At 46.7% G+C, this 9,735-nt stretch overlaps 1 long non-coding RNA gene across 1 annotated transcript; it reads right to left on the reverse strand.

Annotated features, from left to right (window-relative positions):
- Window positions 1-5,575: 5,575 nt before the first annotated feature.
- Window positions 5,576-6,457, reverse strand: LOC149090472 (uncharacterized). Its single transcript, XR_016197602.1, has 2 exons — window positions 6,117-6,457; window positions 5,576-6,085 (listed from the first exon to the last, which is right to left on the reverse strand). It is a non-coding gene; the product is annotated as an uncharacterized LOC149090472 (long non-coding RNA).
- Window positions 6,458-9,735: the final 3,278 nt, after the last annotated feature.

Consider the following 9,735-nt stretch of genomic DNA (forward strand, 5'->3'; position numbering starts at 1 on the left):
TCTACAACTATAATTCAACATGTAAGGTGGGCAAAAAGGCCGCCTTAAACCCCCCCCTACTTCGACAAAGCGACCGTCACCCCCCTCGAACAAAGTGACGATCACCGTATAGGAACGTTCCCCGCTTCCCCGGTCTCTGTTTCCGGGATCGTGTCGCTTTCTTCATCTCCTTGATGGAATGGCTTCAACTGCGCAATGTTGGCCACCCTCCTCTTGCGTTTCGCCCTCCTTCGTCCAGGCGTACCACGTTGGGGGACAGGAACTTAACGACCTTGTAGGGGCCGTCGAATTTGGGCGCCAGTTTCGCCGCGAATCCTTCCACCGCGTTCGACAGTTGGTGTTGTCGTAACAGCACTGCCGAACCCAACGCTGGTCTCCAGTCATGCCGTCTCAAGTTGTAGTGCCTGCCTTGATCCTTTGATGCTCGCTGCAAGTTACTACGCACTATGTCGAAAATTTCCTTCATTTTGACTCCTTTGGCCTCGGGCTGGGTCTCTCTAGTCGCCGAACCGGGAGTGACTTCATCGTACAAAGCGGCGGGTAGGCGTGGCTCCCGCCCTAGCATCAGAAACGATGGAGTGAAGCCCGTGGAGTCGGCCACGCTCGAATTGACTGCCAGCGTTATCTCCGGCAACAGCTCGTCCCACGAGCTCTGGTGGCCTTCGATATATTGGGCTATCATAGTCTTCACCGTGCGATTCGTCCTCTCCGTCGGGTTCTCCTGTGGTGAATAAGGCGCTGTGTACTGGAGTGTCACCCCCAGGGATTCCATGAACGCCTTGAAACTTCTACCTGTAAATTGTACACCGTTGTCGCAAACGAAGGTCCTGGGTACTCCAAACCTGCCGAGTATGCGTTCCCGGAACGCCAGTTGAAGTAGGGCGGTAGTAGCTCTCCTCAACGGCACCAGCTCCACCCATTTAGCGAAAGCGTCGTGGAACACCAACAGCATTGTGTTCCCACGCTTGGAACGAGGCAAAGGTCCCACAAAGTCTGCGCACAAGACCGCCATTGGCTCCGCCACCTGCCTGGTGAGCATATGCCCGGCCGGCTTTTGTTGCACGCATTTGAATCTTTGGCACGTTCGCAACACCTCACGTACCTGGCGGCGTCTCGAAACATGCCTGGCCAATAGTACCTCTGTGCAAGTCGTGCTGCCGTTTTCCTCACACCTTGATGTCCGGCCGTGGGAGCGTCGTGACACTCCCTCATCACTCTGCCCCTCAAACTGCTAGGGACGCAGAGCTTCCATGGGATAAAATCCTCCTCGTCTATCCGATGGCCTAAATTCCGATATAACTGCCCGTTCTCCTCCACGTAATCCTGGAACTTCTCGGGCTCCTTTGCGATCCTTTCTCGCATCCTTTTTATCCACCCGCAAGGGCGATTTTCCTCCACGGCCTGCTCGCAACTGTCCATGGGCTGCCGGGACAATGCGTCTGCCACTACGTTCAAGCTCCCTCGACGATAACGTATGTCGAACTGGTATTGCTGCAACTCTAGCGCCCACCGAGCGATCCTGCCCGTGGGACTTTCTATGGAGTTGAGCCACTTCAGCGCCAGGTGATCCGTAACCACGTCGAATCTGTAGCCCTCCAGGTAGCATCGCATCTTTCGGATCGCCCAGACGATCGCGAGGCACTCCTTCTCCGTTGCCGAGTAGTTTAGCTCCGCCTTCAGTAACTTCCGACTGGCATATGCTATCACTCGCTCCTGCCCCTCGACTTCTTGCGTCAGCACCGCGCCGAGGCCGTAGTCGCTGGCGTCGGTCTGCAGCACGAATTTGGCCGAGAAGTCGGGACAAGCCAGAACAGGCGCGGTTGTCAAACTCTCCTTGAGTTTCTGCAACGCCTCCTCCTGCTCCTCGCTCCAGATCCACTTCTGGCCCTTCTTCAGCAGCTTCGTCATCGGTTGTACCAGTGACGCGAAGTTTGGTACAAAGCGTCGATACCACGATGCCATTCCTAGGCACTGCCGCAGCTCCTTGAGATTCGAAGGTGATGGGAGGCTCTGGATCGCCTCGACCTTCGCGGGATCAGTGCAAATCCCCTCTCCGCTTATCACGTGGCCAAGGTACGCCAACCTCTCTCGAAAGAAGCTACATTTCTTTCTGTTGAGTCTGAGATTGGCCTTTCGCAACCGCCGGAACACTTCCTTCAGGTTGGCCACGTGTTGCTCCTTCGTCGCTCCGATGACCACTATGTCGTCCAGATACGCAAACGCGTGAGGCTCCATGTCGGGCCCGATGACCGTATCCAATGCCCTCTGGAATGTCGCCCCCGCCGAATGCAAACCGAATGGCATCACTCGCCATTGGAACAATCCTCTTCCCGGCACGGTGAACGCCGTGTACTCCCTGCTATCCGCCGCCATCGGGATCTGCCAGTAGCCGCTTTTTAGATCCAGCGTGGATATGAATCGTGCGTGTCGTAACTTCTCCAAAATGTGAAGAATCCGCGGAACGGGGTACGCATCCGGGACTGAGTGAGCGTTGAGCTGTCGATAATCTACGCACATGCGCCAACCCCCAGTCTTTTTCTTGACCAAGACTATGGGTGCGCTGTGTGGGCTCTTCGACGGTTCAATTGCTCCAGCTTGAAGTAGCTCGTCCACCTGTTCGTCGATCACCTTTTGCATAGCCGGATTCTTAGGGTAGTACCTTTGCTTCAAAGGCTTGTCGTCCTTCATCCGGATGCTATGCTCAGCGACGTGCGTCACGCCTCTGAGGTCCTCGAACAATGCTAATTCTGCCTCAAGGAATTCTTGCAATTCCTTCTCTAACTCGTCCGGCCACTCCTTGCTATTGGGCGCGGATCGTTTATGTCCTCCGTATTCGCTCTCTGCTGCTTTCCTTGTTAGTGGGCCGCCCTCGGGCTCACCTTCCTTCTCCAACTCGACTGGTTTAAACTCCGGCGACCGCTCCTCGGGTTCGCTCTCTGCTGCTTCTCTTGTTAATGGGCCGTCCTCGGGCTCACCTTCCTTCTCCAACTCTACTGATTTAAACTCCGGCGACCGCTCCTCGGGTTCGCTTCTCAAATCCTCGCTCTGCTTCACAGCTCTCACGGGAGGCCCAGCTCCCCTTTTGTCCTCTATCATCTTGCTTTTTTCCTTTTTATCTCTCCTTGTCGCTAGGAGACTTCCTCTAAGTCTCTCCTCCAGCGTTCCCTTTTCCATTCTTTTCCTCTTATCTCTGTTCTCGTCGGGCGGTGTGCCTCGGCCCGACGCTTGCTGGACGCCGATCGTCGACACTGCGACTACCGACTTTAGGCCCTCTTTTGGCGTTGCGGCCTCGTGCAACGCCTCCGAGCCCAACTCCTTCGCTCCCTCAACGAGAGGGCGTTGTTTTCCAAAACTACTGTTGCCTTTCTCCACTCGCTGTTCAATTGACGGCGATGCTCCTTCTCCCACGTCGTCCACCATCCTCATCTCAAGCTCCGCGTTGCCGCAACGCACCGTAGTGCCGATGGCGCATAGGAAGTCCATGCCGAGGATGACATGGTCCAGCATGGTCGGCATTATTAGTAAATTTACTTCCGCCGTTTTCCCTGCCAGACTCACATCTGTCCTCACCATCTCCGTCACGTCCAGCGCTGATCCATCGGCCAGCCTGATCCGCGACTCAACCTGGCAACGCTCGCCTCCTATCGTCCGTCGGCGCGCGCAGCCCTCACTGACAAAACTGCGCGTGGCCCCGGTGTCGATCGTGGCGGTCATCCTTTGACCCCCGACCATCACCGACGCGACGATCTTCCACTCTTTTACTCGGAGTGGGTTCCTCTCCTCATCTTCCATGTTCAATTGGCGCCGCTCCGCTCCCTTGGAGGGCGCCCCTGGCCGTTTCCCGAGCTGTCTCGTTCGCAGCACTCCCTCGCAGTCCGACCTCGCTGACCACAGTGTCGACAAAACGCCACCTGCGCGTTATGGCACTCCCGCGCGAAATGCCCGGGTTGTGCGCATCGATAGCAAACTCGGCTTGGCCTAGGTCCAGCGTCCTGGGTCATCATCCGGCTAGTTGCCTCCGTCGAAGGTCTCGTCGCAGGCGTCTCCCTCTGCCCCTCGGCTTGTCCTCTATATCGGGGATCAGCTGTCTTTGCGCGAAAGGGATTGCTCTGCCGCGCCTCCACTGGCTTGGGCCAGATGGTCTCCACCGTAGCCTTCCTTCCTTGCTCTCTATGTTGACTCCTCACATTCTCGAACTCCGCGGCCATCTGGGTCAGCTGTGTTAGAGACGAAAAATCGTGCCTCCGTACATATAATCTATATTCCGGGGATGCGTTCTCGTAGGCCCTATTCAATTCTTGGGCCTGGCTATATCCAGCCTGACGCATCAATAGACGTAGCTCAATCAAGTAGTCCTTGAAAGGTTCGCCTTCCCGCTGCCGGCGTGCCCGGATCTGGTCCTCCAGACGCTCGAGGTATTGGGGAGGTAAGAAGAAATCCAAGAACTCTTTCTTGAACTCCAACCAAGGCACATCTCTTAGCCCGCTGGTCAGGAACCACTTGGCCGCCTTGTCTACCAACACCTCGCTCAGCGACCTCGGCATCCTGTCCAGCTCGATTCCATAGGTTATAGCTCGTTCCTCCAAGATCTCGATGAAGCCGAGGGGATCCGACCGACCGTCGTACTTCATCCCCCACTTCCTGACTTGTTCGGCGATGTTCCAAGGCGGATGCCTCTCTGGCGGCGGTGAGGACGCTGGAGTTCGACGCCCAACACTCATCTCGCCTCCATTGCCGGATACCTTCGACCTTTCGTCCCTCCGGCTCCCAGCCATGCTGCTCGCCGTCGGTACGCTAAGCCTCAGCGGCGCTGTCGAAATAGCACCACTCTCCTGGATCTTTCGCAGATCGGGCTCTGACTTCTGGTATGCGCGACTGCCCATGCTTGACATCGCGCCTCCCGAAGAGAATCGTGCCTCCCATTCGGTCAGTCGTCCTCTGACTTCCGCCGAATAGTTGCCGCCTTGGATGTAGGACGACAACCTCTTTCTTAAATCCTCCACGCGGCCCTCGTCGTCAAGGCCGAGATCTCGTGCAACCGCTATCAACTCCTCTTTGCAGCGCTGGTAAACCCAGCCGACGTTCAGTCCCGAACTGTGGGATGCCGCTCCTTCCATCCTTGATGCCTGGATGCTCTGCGTCTTTGATTGCTTGTGCTAACGATCTCCAGTCGTTCAGCCTTTCTTTTCTTTCATTTCTTTTTTTTTTTCTCTTATTTATTTTATTTTTTTCTCTCCTTCTTTTCTCTTATTCTTTTCTTTCTTTTTCTCTTATTCTTTTTTTTTCTTTTTTTTTCTTCCTCTTTATTCCTTTTTTTTCTTATTTATTTATTTTTTTTTCTTTCTCCTTTTTTTTTTTTTTTTTTTTTTTTTTTTTTTTTTTTTTTTTTTTTACTCTTTCTTTATTATTATATATATTATTTTTTTCCCCAAACTTATTCTAGTTCTGGTTTACTTTTCTTTATTCATCTTAATCTACTTTATTCTCTTTTATCTCATTCTTCTTTATTTTTATCTTTTATCTTTATCTTTTTATCTTTATTTCTTCTTAATGTACTTTCTTCTATCTCTTTACTTTTATTTTCCTCAATTTACTTTACTTCTCTTTCTTTGCTCTTCTTGGTTTACTTTATTTTTATTTCGCTTTATTTATCCTTCTTAATCTATTTTGTTTTATTTCTTTCTTCGTTCCTTCTTAACCCAGTTTAGATTATCTTACTTTGTTTCATCTCTTTTCTTTTCTTCCAATTTTACTTCTTAATTGATCATATTCTCCTACCTTTTCTCACTTTCCGTTTACTCGTCCAACTCAACTTTATGCCTTTATCCTAGTTCGTTCACTTCCACTTGCTTTACTTTCACTACCGTTTTACTCGACTTACTCCTCTTCTCTTTACTCTAGTTACTTTACTTGACTTCCCCGTCTCTGCTTGTTCCGCCTGTTTTTATCTCTCTTTACTCTTATCTTTATTACTCCGCTTTTATCCCGATTCAATCCGCTTCAGTTCTTCTTGCCGCATTTCCTCTTCACTTTACCTCACCTCACCTCACTTCATCTTCACTTGACTTGGCTTCGCTTCACCTTCCTTGCTTTTCTTTGTTTTCGCTCTATCCTACTTAACCTTGCTATGTTCCGCTTTGCTCCGTTCCAGTGCATTTTATTTTATTTTATTTTATTTTATTTTATTTTATTTTATTTTTTTATTTTTTTTTTTTATTTTATTTATTTGGATTTTGGGATTTGATGTTTATTTTATTTTATTTTATTTTATTTTATTTTATTTTATTTTATTTTATTTTATTTTATTTTATTTTATTTTATTTTATTTTATTTTATTTTATTTTTTTCTTTTTATTTATTTATTTTATTTTTTTTTTATTTTATTTTATTTTATTTTTTTTCTTTATTTTATTTTATTTTATTTTTTTATTTTCTTTTATTTATTTTATTTTATTTTATTTTCTTTTCTTTTCTATTTTTTTTTTCTTTATTGTTTTTATTTTTTTTATTTTATTTTATTTTATTTTATTTTATCACTGGTCTCGGCCCACTGTCCACTCAACACTATCAAAATCGCCTCGTGTCATATGCGCATCCGAAAAATCGCCTAGTGTCACATGCGCATAATTACACACATACCCGCACCCACATACGCAAACATACCGAAAAATCGCTCAGTGTCATATGTGCATCCTCACACATACGCTTGGCCGATCGCTCTCTCTCTCTCAATTTGTTCTCTTAACTACAATGCGCATATGTATGTATGTGCCCTTGTCTATGCGCGCATAGTACTCTTCACTATTCACTCTCTTAACTAACTGTCGTACATGCATGTACATACATACGCACATATATATATATATCCATATATATACATATACGCACATATATACATATCTATGCGCACTCGTCTATGCGCACACACACATATGCACTTCGCTATTTCACTTTTCGTTCTCTCACCGCTAATCCTCACATTCACTCACGTATATATATGCACACTTGCACCTTTGCCTGCGCGCCTTTTCTTGACTGTTTCTTTTTCACAAATACACTTCCCTATGGCGGGTATATTCGCTTGCCGTCGGCACTAAATGCTTTCACTTCTCCTCTAACTTCATTTATAACCACTTTTCTACTCACTTATTAACTCTTTGATGCAATTGCAGCGGCAACAATTATTTTCTTGATTTTTAATATCGTTCACTCTGACCGCCTTTTTTTTTTTTGCTGTTACTTACTTTCGTTGTGTGCATACATACATATATACACACCCTACTCTTACCACTTCTCGTTGCTTCATTTCGGCGACGCTCGCTACGCTGCCCCCGCGCGTGCACATGCTTATGCACATGCGTTTTCGGTTTTACGCTTCTGCGTAATATTTTCGCGCGCACTGTACTTTTTGGCGCCGCAACGGTTTTCTAGTCCCGTTTTTCGCTCGACGCTTCTCGAAATTTCTGACCCCCCGACCCCGCGGCCGTCGTAGGGTATCTTCACTTTTAATTCTCGCACTTTTCATGTATGTTCTTGCCTTTTGCTGATTTTATGCGCACACTGTCTATCTTCAAATTAACCGCCAAATAACTACACAAACACCTTTACTACCCTTCACCTCTATTTGGGTATGCCGGCGGGTTTTTACGCCGCCCGTATACCACACTCTCTCTAGCCCCGCGTCCCTGCTCGGGCGCCACTTGTAAGGTTACATTTTTTTCCAGCCGGGGTCAGAGTCTCAGTCTGCCCAGGGCCATAACTCACAAGAAATTTGTAAGTAGATACGGGACTTTACGTGGTTAGAGAAACAGGAGAGGATGGGGAGTTATTGCGTATCAAACGACCGCGCAGCCCGAGCTCGCCGACCACGCCTACACGTTAGCACGTGGGAAGGCTGCGGCGATCGAGCGACGCACACTAACCACAAATAAGTGCGCAACTGTTTCTATGTACTTTTCTCATTTTTATTTCATATATTACCTTACACGTGCTACCCTTCGCCTATCAATTCTCTTTTATTTCCTTTTCCTTTATCTTTTTGCTTTTCGACTGCTCAAACCGAGAGCCAAAAACTTACCGAACTGCTCATACCGAGAGCCAAAAACTAACTGCTACTGCTCAGACCGAGAGCCAAAAACGTACTACCGCTCAAGCCGAGAGCCAAAAACCAACTGACCTCTGTGTGCAGCTTTCGAGCTTCTCCTCCCGCTCTCCAGCTTTCACCACGCGGCCAGCAATGCAATCCACAGCCGCGAGCTTTCAAGCCGCGCGGTTGCATTGCTGATCGTGTGCCCGCCCGCTAATTTGAATTTTGCTTACTGTCTAGAGTTAATAGCTATGGCACTTATATCTACTTAATTATCTTACAAACTAACGCTTAGCCTGCTTACTATTTAACTTATTATCTACCAAAAATATACTACAACTATAAGATATTAACTTAATGGCTACAAAAGTCAATCCAACTCGACTTAATTATAACAATTCAACAACTATAACTATAACAAATTTAACAACTATAAACCTCAACCAAATACAGTTCAATTCATCAACTTAGTCGCTGCAAATATAACTTAACGACTATAACCCATTTCAATTCAATTCATTAACTCATTTTCTACAAATCTCACGTGAACTCTACAACTATAATTCAACATGTAAGGTGGGCAAAAAGGCCGCCTTACAGGGTAAAGGGCTTCTTGGGCAGATATTTCAGTGCCCGAAATGAATTTGTGGCCTATGTGTTGTAACTTTTGCTTGATTGTTACATTGTCCCTACTAATCTCACTAATTGCTTCACGCATTTTATTTTGAAATTCCTCTCTGGGCCTTGTTAATATAATTAACGACGTAACTGCAGCAAGCATAGGGATCTAATATGAACTGAATATCTATATTAGCTCGCTGCAGTTGGAGAAGATGTTTATTGTAAGCGTTAAGCTTAATAGCAGCGAATGAACGCTTTAAATATATCTTCGTATGCAACTCATTTGATAGCGTACTATACAAGAAGTGAAAAATGTTTTCATACATATATATTTTTGGAGATCTTTGAAAGTATTGAAGCTTAATATAAGAACATTCACCCAATTTAGTAGGAAACTACTCAAGACGCTACAAAGTTTTGGATAGAGAGGCGTGTTTCTAAGAATTCAATAGGAAATATGAAACATAGAAACTTGGTCACTTTTGCATTACCCAATTTGCAAATGCGGAAGTGAGTAAAATTTTTAGTCAGATCAATACTGTGATGCTTAACTCAAATTTAAGCGTCAGGTAAAACATATTTAGTATAAAACTTCACAGATACGGGTTGCGGTGGTTGAAGAAATGAAATATCAATCAAATTAAAGCAAGATTTAAAAAAAAAATTTTTTTTAAGTATCTTCCAACTAAAAACAGCATTTTTTGCTCAACAAATTGGCTCGATAATTATCGAAGCCAGGCCTATAAATCATTCCCAGAATATAGCATAGGCAGTTCAGTTGGGTTAAGAAATTCAGTTGTGCTAGAAGTTTAACTCAGCTATGTTTATACCCTGAACCCATTGGGAAATCAGGGTATAATGGTTTTGTTGAAATGTATGTAACAGGCAGAAGGAGGCATGGAAGACTCCACAAAGTATATATATTCTTGATCAGGAGGACGAGCTGAGTCGATTTAGCCCTGTCCGTCTGTCTGTCTGTCCGTCCGTCCGTCTGTCCGTATGTATGAACGCGTCGATCGCAGAAGATA

Source organism: Drosophila navojoa, unplaced genomic scaffold (assembly GCF_054131105.1).
Source record: "Drosophila navojoa isolate 15081-1374.11 unplaced genomic scaffold, UAZ_NAV_1.0 NAV_Backbone_163, whole genome shotgun sequence".
Lineage (NCBI taxonomy): Eukaryota > Metazoa > Arthropoda > Insecta > Diptera > Drosophilidae > Drosophila > Drosophila navojoa.